This window comes from Schistocerca serialis, chromosome 3 (genome assembly GCF_023864345.2).
Source record: "Schistocerca serialis cubense isolate TAMUIC-IGC-003099 chromosome 3, iqSchSeri2.2, whole genome shotgun sequence".
NCBI lineage: Eukaryota > Metazoa > Arthropoda > Insecta > Orthoptera > Acrididae > Schistocerca > Schistocerca serialis.
In genome coordinates, this window is record NC_064640.1 from 683,527,815 (window position 1) to 683,545,526 (window position 17,712).

At 41.4% G+C, this 17,712-nt stretch overlaps 1 non-coding gene across 1 annotated transcript; it reads right to left on the bottom strand.

The window, feature by feature from the left end:
• Positions 1-9,161: 9,161 nt before the first annotated feature.
• Trnal-caa (transfer RNA leucine (anticodon CAA)) lies at positions 9,162-9,236 on the bottom strand. Its single transcript has one exon. It is a non-coding gene; the product is annotated as a tRNA-Leu (tRNA).
• Positions 9,237-17,712: the final 8,476 nt, after the last annotated feature.

Genomic DNA, 17,712 nt, shown 5'->3' on the forward strand with positions numbered 1-17,712 from the left:
GCCAATTCTCACGGTAACAGAACATCGACCAATGCCCATACATTGCAAGATGAGGGGGAGGGGGAGGGAGGAGGGGGGAGGGGGGGGGGGAGAGAAATTACCTCCTTCTCCGTGTAAACTGCTACTCGCGATGTACCGCAGAGAGCGTCTTTGATGGTGGTGGTGGTTAGTGTTTAACGTCCCGTCGACAACAAGGTCATTAGAGACGGAGCGCAAGCTCGGGTTAGGGAAGGATTGGGAAGGAAATCGGCCGTATCCTTTCAAAGGAACCATCCCGGCATTTGCCTGAAACGATTTAGGGAAATCACGGAAAACCTAAATCAGGATGGCCGGAGACGGGATTGAACCGTCGTCCTCCCGAATGCGAGTCCAGTGTGCTAACCACTGTGCCACCTCGCTCGGTAGCGTCTTTGAAATGGTAATAAGATGCCGAAGAGCCGGACGATACATAATACTTAAGCAAATGGTCGAGTATACTTCGCGTAAACAAGGAAGTGCTTCTTACCAGAGCTCACATCAGCTCGGTGAAAATTTCTGAAGAGAAAGGATACCTGAATGCTTTGGTTGCTCCTATCACGTCAGAACCACAAATCGAGCAAACAAATCGACTGACACGGAACGCGACAGAGGGCGTCAGAGAAACAGGAGAGGCACATTAAGAATGAAGGCATTGGAAAGCATAAAAAGGGTAATTCATTCATTGCAAGCGTCCGATGGTATGACTAACGAGGAAGCTTCCGCAAAATGACAATCAAGGGGATTTACGATAAAATTCTACAACGAACGATTTAATGTTTCAGTAGATGAAGCTTTAATTGGGGAATAGGTTACTGCGTAGTAGCTACTGCAGTTTCACTAATCATAAGAATGATAACAGTGTGACATTAGATGTTCGTAGCAGCAATCTCTGTCGCGTCTCTATCAGGTACTACGTTTTGAAAATATTTTTGTAGCTTACGCTAGTCATAATTTCTATACTGCTGCTGCTAATAAAAGAGAATAAAAATATAGTTTTATAACCACTGTAGTATTTTTTAAAACAGTGTTTGTCTATACAACTAACTAATGATGGTGTGAATCACGAAGAGAAAACAGAAGAGTTTGTAACAGTGAAAGAGATGAGGGCAATGCATACCTGACTTCAAAGCCTTCGTCTGTGGTTAGACGCATCGTAGACTGACTATATTTTCTATGGGATATTGTGGAGTACTTACGAATGACGCAAGTTGTCACCATATGTGTGAACCTGTCTGTTTCTGCTCTTTCATTCTGTTCTTTCTGTTTTTCAGTCCACATCTCCAATTATTTTCCTGTCTTAAAAAGATGGAACACAACGATAAGTTCGTGACATTCCTCCTCTTTAAAATCTTAACTTTTGTAGCCACTTTTTCTGTTTAAAAAGGTTGTACAAATGTTGAACGTTTCGTACTTGATTGTCTGTTCAGCGCCATTAAGGACTGTGCACATTTTAAGTGCATTCTGGTATTACTCATACCTTATTGAAGTATTTTTGTTTTGAACTTAAAAGCTGAGGTTGATGAGGTGCTATATATTACAAGAATTCAAGATGAGGGATTTCAAACTGCCGTCTGCTACGCCGTTACGAGCTTGTTTATCCATGGTTTCTACAAATCCTTCAAGCGGATGCCGAGCTGCGATCCTTCACTGAGGCCACTATCCACAGCCCAGCTAACCGAGAACTCCATGTAAACTTCCTTCGTTGAAATATTTTTCCTTTCTGTTATTTTGCCTCAGGAATTCATTAGCATTTTATGATGTTATTTGTTCCTGCTCGTAGTTACCTGTAAATTGTATAGTTTTACGATCTTTCTCATTTTCATTATACTGCTTGAATGTAGTGACGCCACCCGTAGTAGCACATTTATTTAAGTCCGTTGTGTAAAGAGGTAAATTTACTCGGCACACGGGAAATATACTCGGTACCTTTCCGCAAAACTGCAATAGCGTACGTAAAAGGAATCCACTGCAGAGACCGCGAGGAGCTGGGGCGTGGAATGTAGTGCAGAGCAGTGGGTGGGGAAACACGTCTCGCGGGGGACTGGCTCGCAGCGTATCTCACCCCTTGGCGGTCCGCGCTGGATGAACGTATTAATGCAGCGCCGCGCCGACCAGCGACTAGGTTTTGCGCTCAGCAAAACATGAAACCTGCTGCCGACAGCAGCTGTTCGTTCCCTCGCATATCGAGTCTAGACCTATAAGATAGGGGAGTGATAAAATGGCGCTTCCATGTTCTTCTGATTTTTCGACTTTGTCCTTGCAGAGGCACCTAAAGATTTCGCGTCAAATTCTGTATATTTTGCCCCGACACAATATTAACAATGTTTCTACACACTTACTTAATCATAAGACCTCATTTAAGATGAGAGTCCTGTTTCTCTACCCCCTTAAAAGTGAAATTAGTTTTACTTGACATCTACATCTACACTCCCCTTGCCACAGTATGGTTTGCATGTGATCTAAAGAATGTATGTCTCTATGCAAGAAACTTATTGGTGCTACTACTATTTAAGTGTGATGAAAAATTTAATCTTGTATTATTCTTACTGCTAGCTGATTGATACATCAAGCAGGTAGTTACTGCCCTTATCCAAGGAAACCGGCGTCTCTAAGACAGACACTTGATCAGTTGTATATTACCTTTCAGAAGATGTTAATAAAGTACTGCAAAACTAATGTTTACATGGATAACGTTTTTTGGGAAGTACGTAGAAATTCAAGTTGTTCACAAAACATTTCCACTATCGGATCGTTACAAATTCTTAAATTATATGAAGTGTCGAATTCAGTTTTATTTATGGAGAAACAGTTGGAATAATAACATTGTATAATTATCAATATATATCAAGGATTCAAATGGCTCCAAGCCCTATGGGACTTAACATCGTAGGTCATCAGTCCCCTAGACTTAGAACTACTTAAACCTAACTAACCTAAGGACATCACACACATCCATGCCCGAGGCAGGACTCAAACCTGCGACCGTAATATCAAGGATGATAGATGTTTTTATGAAAGCACCAACCATCCCTTACGATTATTATGTATACGTTCTAACTGCTTCACCAGACTGAGTGTTTTATCAAGAAAACACTTATTGGGAGTAAGGATGTTACCAACACGTCTACAGAAGTGACGTTCTCGCTACTCTAACAATATATTCATTCAAAGAAATGCGACCTAACGTAGGAAAACTTTCCTGTTATTCGATGAAGAATCTTTGGTTACATTTAACTTCCTCGCTTGATGTACATTATTTCAGCTGTATATTAACTGTACAATATTTGTAAAATATGAATGGAAAATATCTCATTTTACTGTCATTTACTGTTACAAGTTTTATTCTAATAAATAAGTTATTATCAAAGGTTGATTACTACCGTCAGATGTCCTCAAGTATACGATAATAATTAGTCGAAACATTTTCAGAGCAAAGGCGAAAATTATAGTTCCATACCGCGGTGGATCGTTTTGAAGTCTCATAATATTTTCTTAGGACAAAAATTTCAAACGCTCTGGACATACTAACAATAATGTATGGCTTTGCGTATTTCGTCGCAGGTGCACATTTACGTCGATTGGACCATAACCTAAAGGGAGGTAACACCCTCCGACAGTGGCAGATATGTCAAAGCATCGTATCGACATTTTCCCTGAACCCCATCGTACAGAAACAATGAATGGTGGAAGGAAAATGGTGTTCCGGCATCATTTATCTCCATTCGAATTACATTTTGGTATGGAAGGAAGGAAAGACATAAGTATAAGCTTTAGGGTCCTGTGGACATCGAGGTCATTAGAGACGGAGCACAAGCTCGGGTTGTTTCAAGGACGGGGAAGGAAATCGGTTGTGGACTTTCAAAGGAACCATCCCGGCATGTGCTTGCAGAGATTTAGGGAAATTACGGAAAATCCAAATCAGGATGCCCGGAAGCGGGTTTGAACCGTCGTCCTCCAGAAAGCGAGTGCAGTGTTTCAACCACTGCGCCACCTCGCTCGGTTTTCGGGTGGAGTGCGGAGTGAAAATTGTCAGCCAAATTTCTTTGATTTATGCCACGTGGTCGTTACTTTAAATACACGGTGGATGGCTGGCTGCCGTGGTCCAGCGGTTCTAGGCGCTTCAGTTCGGAACAGCGCTGCTGCTACGGTCGCAGGTTCGACTCCTGCCTCGGGCATGGATGTGTGTGAAGTCGTTAGGTTTAAGAAGTTCTAAGTCTAGGGGACTGATGACCTCAGATGTTAAGTCCCATAGTGCTTAGAGCAATTTGAACCACTTGAACCATACGGTGGAAGAAGTAACATGTCTTTTGTTTGTGTGGACTCTGCCTGATTCTCCCTGTGATGCGCAGCCCCTATTTGTAGCGTCTCTTATGGCTATGAGAGCTATTTTAAAATTTCAAAAATTACAAATTTAAAAAAAGTAAGTAATGCAAAAAAGAAACCCAAGCAGAAACGCTCATCTCTTCCCGGAACCTCGCGTATTGCCGGCCGCTGGTGGCCGAGTGGTTATAGGCGCTTCAGTCTGGAACCACGCGACCACTACGGTCGCAGGTTCGAATCCTGCCTCGGACATGGATGTGTGTGATGTCCATAGGTTAGTTAGGTTTAAATAGTTCTAAGTTCTAGGGGACTGATGACCTGAGATGTTAAGTCTCATAGTGCTCAGAGCCATTTTGAACCTCGCGTACTTTTCCTGTAAACGATTATTTGGTAAATAATCTCTGTCATATGGGCGCTACACGATCTGAGGATTCTTTCGGTTACTGTAAGCTACGCATTGTGTCTGCCCCTCTGCTAGATTTGTTCGTTCGTTCATACCGGCCACATTTGCGGTGGGTGTGTTGAGAAATGGCGAGTAGGAAATGTAGGTAGCAGCCGAACACGGCAAAAGCAATACAGTCGCCTTAATCACGTGAAAACCAGACTTATAGACCGTATCACAAAGCCATCAATTCGATCGCAGGACTGATTTTGTCACGTAATATCTATTGTATGTGGTACATGTCGCGAATTGTTTCGCGCTATAGCTAAAAACATGAAGCTAACATCGGAGGTTGTCTACTATGAAAGTAGAGTGGATTGTAATCTGTGGCAGATCTGACGACAGAGCTCAATGCTAATGCAAGTGTTTCGGAGCCCATCGTTTGGTGCACTCTTTTGAACTTGGGACTTTGAAGTAGTCACCACCTACGTGTTCCTGTGTTGACCCAACGACGTCGTGAATTATGACTGCAATGGGCCCGAATCAATGGAAACGTGCTGCCTGATCGGATGAAACATGCTCTTTGTTACACCCTGTCTATGTTCATGTCATAATATGCTATCATTCAGGCGAATGGTTGCTTTAAACATGTACTGTGCTACGAGCGCAGTCGGAGGAGAGGGTATTATGTTATGGGAGACATTCAACAGAATTTCCATGGTATCTCTGGTATTAGTCGGAAGCCTGTAACGCCGGAAATGCATATCCTCCTATTTCCATCTATTGTACTATTATTTTTTTTCCTTGTTTTGTTACATCAAGATATGATATTTCTGTCTCTTTATATATTGTAATTGTTTTACTATTTGTATATATATATTTATGCATTTATGTCGATGTATAATTGGTTTGTTTCGTAAATATTATTTGTATTTTTACGCTGGGTCTTGCCTAGGGAAAACTGCTATCGAACGATTACATCGATGGGTCGTGTGAAGAATCAAAGTGTGTAGGATCTTTGGTAGTGTTAACTCTGCCGCGTGGAGCGCGGGCAGAGAGAGTCTGGCTGGAGTAGCGAGTGGAGCAGGTGTGTTGTGTGACGCTCCCGCGAGTTGCCGCGCTTTCGGGGTTTGGCAGCATGTAATTGCGCTCGACTCGCGATGATAGTTTCTGACATGGTGTCGCGGACGGGAAGCATTAGCTGGCGCACATCAAGAGCCCGTTTCGCCTGGTGACCGTGTCGAGAAGAAGGCGCGCCAACATCCAGCTTCTGCAACAGCGACGGCCGACAATGAGTGACTGTCGCCACCTCCTCGATCGACGGCTTCAAACCTTCAATCAACCAACAAGGAAGACTAAAAGCACGTAAAGTTTCAGAACTGTATGGCAGACCTCAGCTTTTCAAATTGTTCCATTTGCCTCGCAAAATTACAGCAACTTAGCATGAACCTTTGTTGCTCATTGTCCCAATTGCATTGCCAAGCAGGGTCCCTTCCTTTTCCGAAATGAACCCGAGTGTCGTTGAAATTCAAACGCCAACATAATTCCATTTCACTGCTTTAATTTCAAAGTTCAATTTAAGCATTAGCTGGCTACAATAGTTAGATTACACAAGCACAAATTAAGAGTGCGTGTTTTGTTACCGTATTTTAGCTTACCTGTGACTGCAGCTGAGCTTGGTACGTACTAAATTTTACTATTGTTAATTGTTCAGAATCGTTTAATTCAAGTTCAAAGTTAAATCTCTTCTTTCTAAATTGCGTAGATTCAAGTAGCTTTAGAAATGATTGTTGAAGTAGTCCAAGACTAACTGTATTTCGATGTGCTTCAGAAAGAAAGCTCACTATTAACTTCAGTCACTAAATTAACTTTCGATTTTCCTGTTTCATTCATTCTTTTGCTAAATTAAGTGTAGCGAAATTTATTACTTCTGACAAACTTTCAGTTTTGACACTACACGTGTCAACCTTCAGTTGCCACGCTTCTAGTGCTAATTATATGTGTAATAACCTTTCTTTTTCAGTTATTATAGTGATTGTCCATAGGACTGGCGACCGTAATTTCCCCCAAATCTCAAATATCTAATTACCGCTAGTTGATTGTTAGCGTAACGGCCGCACATTTACTTTCTTTATTAACTTTACCCCTATTTCAAAATTAATTTCCACCAGTTTCACTTGCATTTTTCCTTTCATTTAGATGTAACCCTTTCCTCCCTCTTTACCGACAGGTTAACTTCGGTGACGATTGCTTTTCCAAAATTCCCATTAGGTACACGCGGTTTCATTTTTCACTGTCATTAAGGTCGATAAGTGAGGGGGAGGTTACACGTGGCGACCGTGACAGGACAATCTTCGGATTTGAGGTTGTTCTGGACACGAATTTTGTATGTTGCAAATCTCGTAACAAAGTACTGGTTACGTACAGGCCGTTACGTCAGCGAGAATAAGTAGTGGGAGTAATCCTAATTATATTTGAGATTTGGCATTTATATTGAAAATTATTAAAATGAGTGAAGGCAACAATTGCCAAAATTTGGTAGACTTGGATACGGAACAATCGGTCGAACAGTGGGAAACGCGCACCGCGGTACCCATTGTTCAGGGGCAGGCGGCTAGCATGAAAGACGCGACCGCCGAAACGCAACAAAGATCAGAAATGGAATTCCAAATTTTAGAAAATGTTTCGGAATCGGAAGTGAAAATCAAATCTGAATCCCTTGATGACGAATACGGGGGGACAATTAAAGAGGAAGCCGCTACGGAAGTAAAACCGGTAGTTTCCGGGAATTTAACTGATTTATTGAATGTTTTGATTAACGAAATCAAGAGTCAATCGGCCAAGCAAGAAGATCAGGCTGCCAAGCAAGAAGCTCAGTCTGAAAAATTTGAACGGTTGCTAGACAATCTGAACAAAGCTATTACCGTTGTTATCAACAATGTTGGAGTTGTTAACACAAAAGTTGATAAAATCAAAGAAGATATAGTTGTAATTAATACCGAAATCGGTAATCTTAAACAGGGAATGATAGGCGTTCAGGCGGAAATTGCGAGCATAAATACTCGTTTTAATTCCGAAATTAGCAGAATCGAGAAAAGTGTAGGAGAATCAGTTGCTCCGATCATCGAGAATAAGGTGACGGAACAAATTCAATTAGTGAAAAAAGAGGATCAAAAGAAGGTGGAAACTTTAAAGGCTTTAGTATCCGAAGTAGATACCAAAGTGACGAAGCAGGCTAATACCTGCGAAGAGAAAAAAAGGGAAGTAGAAACGCTTGCGACAACCACTTGCCAAGTAATTACGAGAGTGTCGGAATTTGAAAAGAAACTTGACGAAAAACAGAGCTATGTGCCAATCTATGCACATAGTTCGGAATTGTTGACGAAAGAGGAGCGGTTCGACCCCTTGAAAAAAGGCGGTATACACGCGACGGATTTCATTAAGGATTGTGAAAGAGTTTTACCCAGATCATGGACTGATGAGAGAAAAATTAATGCGATTATTGATGTGTTGGCTGGTGATGCCAAGCGTTGGGGCTTAAACCTCAACATTACGAACCTGACTTTTGACGAATTTAAAAATTTGTTTCTGGCTGAATACTGGTCAGAGCAAAAACAGCAAAGTGTCTGGCGCGAATTTGTCGTATCGAGGCCTTTCGATGCGAATTCGCGCGGTTCGATGAAGGAGTTTTGTGAGGGCTGGATCCGCAAGTTGGAATATTTGCGTGATCGCCGCTCGGAATCCGAAATAGTCTGGGAACTCTACAAGAAGCTTCCAGATGATACAAAACGATACGTAGGAAGCAATTACAGGACAATCAATGATTTCCTGGAAAGAGTGGAGGACGAGGACAATTGGCGCAATAATCGTGACAGTGGCAGAGGCCGTGGTAACAACAACGGGTACCACAGCAACCACAACAACGATAACCACGGGAATAATGCATACCGCAACCATGGCAGCAATAACAATAATGGTTCGGACCGTAATAACAATCGGTACAATGCAAATAATAACAGGAATGACGGAAACCAGTATCATACTAACGTGATACGGGCTTCACAGAATAGTAATAACGCCAGAGGGTGTGATCAGCCGCCTCAGCAGCATCCGGGGAGCGTATCTGCTGGGACGAGACAGGGAAACCATTAGCCGCGCCGGTGAGGGGCCGACCAGGCGTGGAGAAATTTTGACGGCCCAATAACAGGAGAAAACCCAGGTGTCGTCGTTATGAAAATTCCGTGTGGAATAATCAACGGCGGGAGAGTGTGCCAGTGTTAGGAGAAAGGAGTGCGCCCACAAGTAGTAGATCAACTGTATACACGGCAGTAGAAAATACCTTCACTGTCAGTGAGAACAATGTAAGTAGTTTCCAGAATGAGATTTTCACTCTGCAGCGGAGTGTGCGCTGATATGAAACTTCCTGGCAGATTAAAACTGTGTGCCCGACCGAGACTCGAACTCGGGACCTTTGCCTTTTGCGGGCAAGTGCTCTACCAACTGAGCTACCGAAGCACGACTCACGCCCGGTACTCACAGCTTTACTTCTGCCAGTACCTCGTCTCCTACATTCCAAACTTTACAGAAGCTCTCCTGCGAGCACTTGCCCGCGAAAGGCAAAGGACCCGAGTTCGAGTCTCGGTCGGGCACACAGTTTTAATCTGCCAGGAAGTTTCAATTTAAGTAGTGTTCCGGAAATCGATTATAAAGGGGCAGCTGTAATACCCACAGCGGAACTGGAGATTGAGTTTAAGAATGATTCGCAATTGTTGAGAGAAGATCAGATGTCGGATAACACGTCCGTCATTGAGCGAGGGGATGCAGAGAGGGATGAGGTCTGGTTAAGGCAGTTCGGTCGCTTATACGACGAACTAAGAGATTATAGGGGCCTGTACGGGAGAAGCATTTATGGAGAGCGCGGGCAGAATTTGCCGCGTCTCGTCCCACAGGAAGATAGTATTTGTGAAGTGATGGAAAGTTCTGGCCCTAACCGGCAGACTTTACCAGAAATAGTTGATGTTAATGGGGAGCACGAGCAAGATTCGTCGTGTTTCGTCCCGCAGGAGTTAGATGTTGAAGTAGTAACGGAAAGTTCTGGCCCTAACCGGCAGCCTTTACCGAAAGTTATAGTGATAGAAGTAGCCGACCCATCCGACGCAAACCTCCAGTTTAAACGTTGCGAGAGTATTAAGGAGAAAGATTACGAAAATTTTAGTGATAGCCGGACACGATTGGTAGAAAAGCACATAGATTACAGCGTGTATGAGGTTAGAGCTGACATTATACAGTCAGACGATAGCAGTGTGGGTTGCGCAGATCCAGAGGAAGTAATTTCAGATGCTACTGGGCACATTCCTCCAGGTAGATTGGCAGATGAGATCAATCTGACCAAAGTGGAATCAACGAAGGTGACAATTAGTGAATTGATAGCAAAGCAACACTCACTAGTTGACGAGTTACAGGAAAAGGTTTCGGTATTGGAGGCGAAGCTAGAGACTAAGCCTTAGGACAAACGTGTTGAAATTAAAACTGTAAGTGAACAGAGGCTGAAAAAGCCGCCAGATAAACCGGATTTAGGATCAAAGCTGGATGGTTTGTTCTGGAATGACCTGGATATAGAGGAGGATTTACTGTGGGAAAATAAAGAAACAGTCGAGGACAAGTGCAGACAGATAGTAGTGTCTGTTAATATGCACGACCTACAACTAAACGTGTTGATTGACACCGGTGCAGAATTGAGTGCTGTATCTGGGAAAATATTTGAGTTACTGAAAGACAGACCTGGTATCGTAGTTATGCCAGTAACAGGAGTGAAAATTATCGGTGCTACTGGGAAGGCCAGTAAACCGGTCACAAAACAGATTTTTGTCAACTTCGAGATATGTGGGGCACAATTTGAGCAAGAGGTTGTCGTCGTGCCAGACTTAACTACGGAAGTAATTATCGGGTTAGATTGGCTATTAAAGTACCGTGCAGTGATTAATTGCGAAAGCAAAACTTTGACATGTACGTCCCAAGATAAAACAATAGCAGTTAGTTTTGACGAGGCAGGAGACGGTGTGCATAGGCAATACCAGCCTATACGCATTGTTAACTGGCCCAATGGTATTGACGTAGGTATGAATTTGAACTACTGTAATGTGAGGAATCTCGGCATTGACAATAGTGTAGAAAGTGAATTGGAAAGTATTGTAGACGGTGTGTCAAACGTAACACACGAACAAAGACGAGGCCTGTATGAAGTAATAATGAAGAATAAGAGTGTGTTTTCAGACAAACCGGGACTTGTGGAAGGATATAAATGCAAGTTGCATGTGATTCCGCACGAACCATTCTTCGTGAGACCGTATGCCATACCGCTGTCCAAAAAGGAAGCAGTGCAACGGGAGATAGATAAGATGATCGAATGGGGAGTGATTGAAAGAAGTACGAGTCCATATAATAACGGTTTGGTCATTGTAGCAAAACGGGATGGTAGTGTGCGTATTGTGATTGACGCACGCACGTTGAATAGGGTCGTTCAACGTGAAACAGACAGACCAGAGAGTATGGAGGACATTTTGCAACGTTTTCATGACGTTAAATTCATGACTAGTCTCGATCTGACGGCTAGTTACTGGCAAATAGAACTCGAAGAAGAATCTAGGCCATACACTGCCTTCTTGTTTGCGGGCAGGTGTTATCAGTATAGAGTACTGCCGTTTGGACTTAATATATCTGTGTCCGTATTCATCAGGGCACTAGATAAAGTGCTAGGACCGGCTTTGAGTTCAAGATTAACTGTATATGTTGACGACCTATTGTTGGCCAATGCCACTTGGCATGACCATTGTGACCTGTTAGATGAAGTTTTTAGAGCATTGCGCCGTGGCGGAATGACTCTAAAGCTAAAGAAATGCGAATTTGTGAAGCAGGAACTGAAATTTTTAGGGCATGTAATTACCACTGCTGGTATTACAAAGGACCCAGAGAAACTAGAGGCAATAAGGAATTGTCCTCCACCCAAGTCTAGGAAACAGTTAAAAAGTTTTCTAGGGCTAACAGGATTTTACCGTAAATTTGTAAAGGGACAAGTGTTTAATGATGAAAATTTGAATAACCTCTTACGCAAAAACGTTCCGTTTGTGTGGACTGACGGGTGTCAGGCCGCTTTCGAGAGATTAAAAGACGAGTTGTTAAGATCTAACATACTATTTCATCCTGATTTATCGCTACCCTTCCATCTGGGAACGGATTCGTCGAATTATGGGGTGGGGGTAGAACTGTTCCAAGAAGTTGGTAAAGGAGAGGATAAGGAACACCGGACGATAGCGTTCGCGAGTCGAACTTTATCAAAAAGTGAGCGAAACTACACGATTTCTGAGAAAGAGTGTCTCGCTATCGTGTGGGGATTCAAGAAGTTCAAGGGTTACCTATGGGACCGTAAGGTGATTGTTCATACGGACCATAAGGCGCTCACTTATCTGAAGGATTGTAAACTACTTCACGAAAGACTGACTAGGTGGTCGTTGTATTTACAGCAATTTAACTATGACATCTGTTACGTAAAAGGGATCGACAATTGCGTAGCGGATGCACTGTCGCGGTTGCCCGAGTCTAATCAAGGTCTATTGAAAGATGAGGCAGATGGAGTGGTCAAATTATACTATTTTAAAGAAGTTGAGGGTCGTAAATTAATAATGAACATCTGTAAGAATCTACGTCGTCATCAGAACGAGGACGATTGTTTAAATATGGTGGAAACCCGATATGATGAAAAGAGTCCAGAAGGAGAGAAATTAAGGAAGTATTACAAGATATACGATCATATCTTGTACATACGTAAGGGTGAAGATAGTAATATTTGGCGGGTATGCTGGCCCACCAAATACGTCACGGAAATAATAGACTACTACCATTTGGCGTATGGTCACTGTGGACCAAAGAAATGTACGGAAAAGCTGAGTGAAGTAGTGCATTTTAACAACGTGTTAAAACGAGTTACTGACAGAGTGAAAACTTGCGATTTATGTCAGAAGGTGAAGGTTACCAACTGTACGAGTCGTGGTCCTATGCAAAGTATAAGGCCTAACGACACCTTTGAGTTACTGTGCGTGGACTTGTACGGACCTTTGCCCAAGTCATCAGGAAACTTTGCCTACATTTTAGAAGTGCTAGAAGCTTTTTCCAAGTTCATCAAACTATACCCGATTAGGAAAGCTACAGCCAAAGCGGTCTATAGCAAGCTTGTGAACGATTATTTTGTTCATATTGGTAAGCCCAAGGCGATTCTATCAGACAATGGGGCACAATTTACTTCTAAGTTGTGGAATGAAGGCATGGAAAGTAATGGGGTCGAGGTGATCCATATTTCTGCTTACTGTCCGGCTGGGAATCCCGCTGAGAGGTATATGCGCGAGCTAGGCCGACTGTGCCGTACCTATTGCCATCACAACCATAGGGCATGGGGCAAATATGTAGCAGTATTTGAGAGAATTATGAACACCTTGAGACATGAATCGACGGGATTTTCTCCAGAGGAAATCCTGTTGGATGACAGAAGTAAAAGTTTAGTGGAAGAGATAATCAAATTCCCTCCACGGATTGACATTAGTATTGGTGTGAAAAAGATCGTTTGCGAGAAGTAATAAAGCTTAAAGCCGATGCTCGCATACGTCGTCATGACGCTAAAGCGCGTTTTGCTAAGTTTGCGATCGGAGACTTAGTGAGAAATCGAGCGAGATAGACAATGAAATCTCTAAATTTAAGTTTGTTTATAATGGACCATATAAAGTCATTGGTATACCTCACACAAATGCTTATTGCTTAGAGTATCCAAGCTCTGGAAAGCTATTAGGTATACGAAACATTGTAGACCTGAAATTGTACCAACTAAGGATTGATTAGTACCACAGATAGGGTAATTTGTACAGTATGTAGATATAGAGTGTAAGATTTAAGGATGTGCCATGTGGCGATGCTTTTGCCTGACCTAGAGGTCATTAAAGAAGTTGTAATTAATAAGTAATTTATGTTGATTAAATGATTTAAGAGTTACTGAATATTAATCAATTTAAAAATCCAAGCTGCTAGTTTAAGTTTTCAGCTGAGTCACAGTAGATTAAGCAATGTAAATATGATTTTGTAACTAGCTGTAAGATTCCATGAATATGTGTTTTACTAGTCATTGCCGATGTACTTAGACGCTGTTTTAAGTTTCAGGCTTGTACATGTGTGATGATGGACAGTGTTGAGTTATCCACTGTGATAGTGTTAATGGACTCCTTGAGATTACTCGGGAGTGAGTTTTTCCGAAAGAATTCAGTGAAACGGACGTTCTGGAAATGCCGTTACACAGGCGAGTGAGATCAAGCGTGCCGCACAGGCGGGCGCAACAATACTGGCGAGGTGGTGCCGCTGTCGGCTCTTGTGCCGCTGTCGGCATTCTTTGTACTTGCGAGTACGGAAGGCGGAGTTGTTTTTCTTCCCGGACAGCTGATATGAAAGAATTCTGTTGTCAATATTTATGTTTTTGTCGATCTGCTGTATATTATTTTCTTGTTTAGCGTTAAGTGCACACTCATGACGAGAATATTAATTATGAAAAGTTTATATAAAATACGTATTCTATGTAATTAATTATTAATTTGCGTATTTTGATATACCTGTTTTCTATGACCATGTAATCTGATTAATTTTGTAAATAGTATTCCATTTCTTGATACTGCTAGGAATTTAGATTTTTAGAATAGCTAAACCATTTTCTATGTTTTCTATGAATTTTAATATGTTGTCAACCTGTTTTATTTTGATCAAGAAGACAGAGTGGAATAAGATTAGGAGTGTCTCCACTCAATTATTATGGTCTAAAAATTGATTTATGATTAATTAGACGAATGCTAAATTTTGTTGATGTTTTGAGCATATGCATTTCCGCTGTTTCTTTTTTGGGACATTTTCTGAGTCTGTTTACGTTACACGAACATCCTCAGACAATGTGGGGCACGTGTAACGCCGGAAATGCATATCCTCCTATTTCCATCTATTGTACTATTATTTTTTTTCCTTGTTTTGTTACCTCAAGATATGACATTTCTGTCTCTTTATATATTGTAATTGTTTTACTATTTGTATATATATATATTTATTTATGCATTTATGTCGATGTATAATTGGTTTGTTTCGTAAATATTATTTGTATTTTTACGCTGGGTCTTGCCTAGGGAAAACTGCTATCGAACGATTACATCGATGGGTCGTGTGAAGAATCAAAGTGTGTAGGATCTTTGGTAGTGTTAACTCTGCCGCGTGGAGCGCGGGCAGAGAGAGTCTGGCTGGAGTAGCGAGTGGAGCAGGTGTGTTGTGTGTCGCTCCCGCGAGTTGCCGCGCTTTCGGGGTTTGGCAGCATGTAATTGCGCTCGACTCGCGATGATAGTTTCTGACATGGTGTCGCGGACGGGAAGCATTAGCTGGCGCACATCAAGAGCCCGTTTCGCCTGGTGACCGTGTCGAGAAGAAGGCGCGCCAACATCCAGCTTCTGCAACAGCGACGGCCGACAATGAGTGACTGTCGCCACCTCCTCGATCGACGGCTTCAAACCTTCAATCAACCAACAAGGAAGACTAAAAGCACGTAAAGTTTCAGAACTGTATGGCAGACCTCAGCTTTTCAAATTGTTCCATTTGCCTCGCAAAATTACAGCAACTTAGCATGAACCTTTGTTGCTCATTGTCCCAATTGCATTGCCAAGCAGGGTCCCTTCCTTTTCCGAAATGAACCCGAGTGTCGTTGAAATTCAAACGCCAACATAATTCCATTTCACTGCTTTAATTTCAAAGTTCAATTTAAGCATTAGCTGGCTACAATAGTTAGATTACACAAGCACAAATTAAGAGTGCGTGTTTTGTTACCGTATTTTAGCTTACCTGTGACTGCAGCTGAGCTTGGTACGTACTAAATTTTACTATTGTTAATTGTTCAGAATCGTTTAATTCAAGTTCAAAGTTAAATCTCTTCTTTCTAAATTGCGTAGATTCAAGTAGCTTTAGAAATGATTGTTGAGGTAGTCCAAGACTAACTGTATTTCGATGTGCTTCAGAAAGAAAGCTCACTATTAACTTCAATCACTAAATTAACTTTCGATTTTCCGGTTTCATTAATTCTTTTGCTAAATTAAGTGTTGCGAAATTTATTACTTCTGACAAACTTTCAGTTTTGACACTACACGTGTCAACCTTCAGTTGCCACGCTTCTAGTGCTAATTATATGTGTAATAACCTTTCTTTTTCAGTTATTATAGTAATTGTCCATAGGACTGGCGACCGTAATTTCCCCCAAATCTCAAATATCTAATTACCGCTAGTTGATTGTTAACGTAACGGCCGCACATTTACTTTCTTTATTAACTTTACCCCTATTTCAAAATTAATTTCCACCAGTTTCACTTGCATTTTTCCTTTCATTTAGATGTAACCCTTTCCTCCCTCTTTACCGACAGGTTAACTTCGGTGACGATTGCTTTTCCAAAATTCCCATTAGGTACACGCGGTTTCATTTTTCACTGTCATTAAGGTCGATAAGTGAGGGGGAGGTTACAAGCCCCATGAGAGCTATGAACTACGTGGGCGTTATTGCGGACCAGCTGCATTATTTCAAGCTTGATGTCTTCCCTGACAGCAATGGTATCTTCCAGCAGGATTAGTGTCCATGTCACAAGGCTACAGTAAATGAAGAAACATGATAGATAACTCACGTTAATGTCTTGGTCATCAAATTTGCTTAATGAGAACTCAATGTAATACATCCATGCCGCTTTCCGGTGTCAGCTGCGTGCCCATAAACAACAGGCATGTAATTCACAGAAACTGTGTTCTGCACATAGTCATGTGATGCCACGTAACTCCGGACATCTACTTAGTACCTTTTAAACCTTGCCATCAGGATCGCTGCTGCACTGCGTTCCGAATGTATACGAACACGCTGTTTGGTATGTGGTCACAATGCTTTCACTCATCAATGTAGCGTAAAATCAAAACACACACAAAATTTCGTACGTCCAGTATCACGTATAACACTGTTCCCTAGCAATACTACTAGTCTTGGCACGGGCATGCTAAGTATAACATTACTGGCAATACGACGATGATATTAATCTTGTGAAAGGAAGTTTATTTGACCCTGATCCTGCGAACAATGGTTATGGTATAGGACAATTTCCATTTCTCTAAGTACTTCTATTGAAAGACATCAGTATCGGACAAAATAAAACGGACTGAGGGTCTATTAGTAACACATTAAACTGTAATTACGCAAAAGGAAACGGTCCTCAACCTCATTAGACAAAATGGTACAAAATACTAGCATAGTTCATAAAGGAAGTTAACTATTGGGACTGACTTTACTTCACACTGAATTTACGTTTCGTAATTAAGATATCAAACAGTAGACAATATTATCAAGATATTTAACATAGTTTGCCACGAACAATACAGACGGAATATTAACCATTTTTGTGACAACTGGCTCTTAATTACACTTACTATCTCTATAAGAGGAAAAAGTTTACTGAAATGAGTTTAAGTTCAGTATAGTATAATACGTGGAAATATCGTAGAGCTAGGGCTAAGACCCAGTCTAGTTAAATGAATAAGGATACAATGTAGGTGCTCAACACGTAGTTTAAACAACACAAACTTGTTACTCAAAAATAAACCACGTAACTGGTCGATGCAGTTGCACAGTACACAACTGATAACACTAGTTAACAAATTTAAACTTTTTTCCTGCATCTGGTATGTAAATGGGTGTATTTACCTAATTTTGGGCTGCTCAATACACTGGTGAAATTAGTTTTTCTCTATCACGTCACATTTCCTAGATACACAGCAGCATAAAAAATGGTAATATCGAAAATTGACACAATTAAGTCAAACAAAAATACACATTCAGAAAGTTTGAAATCAATACTATTTTTTGTATATATATATATATATATATATATATATATATATAT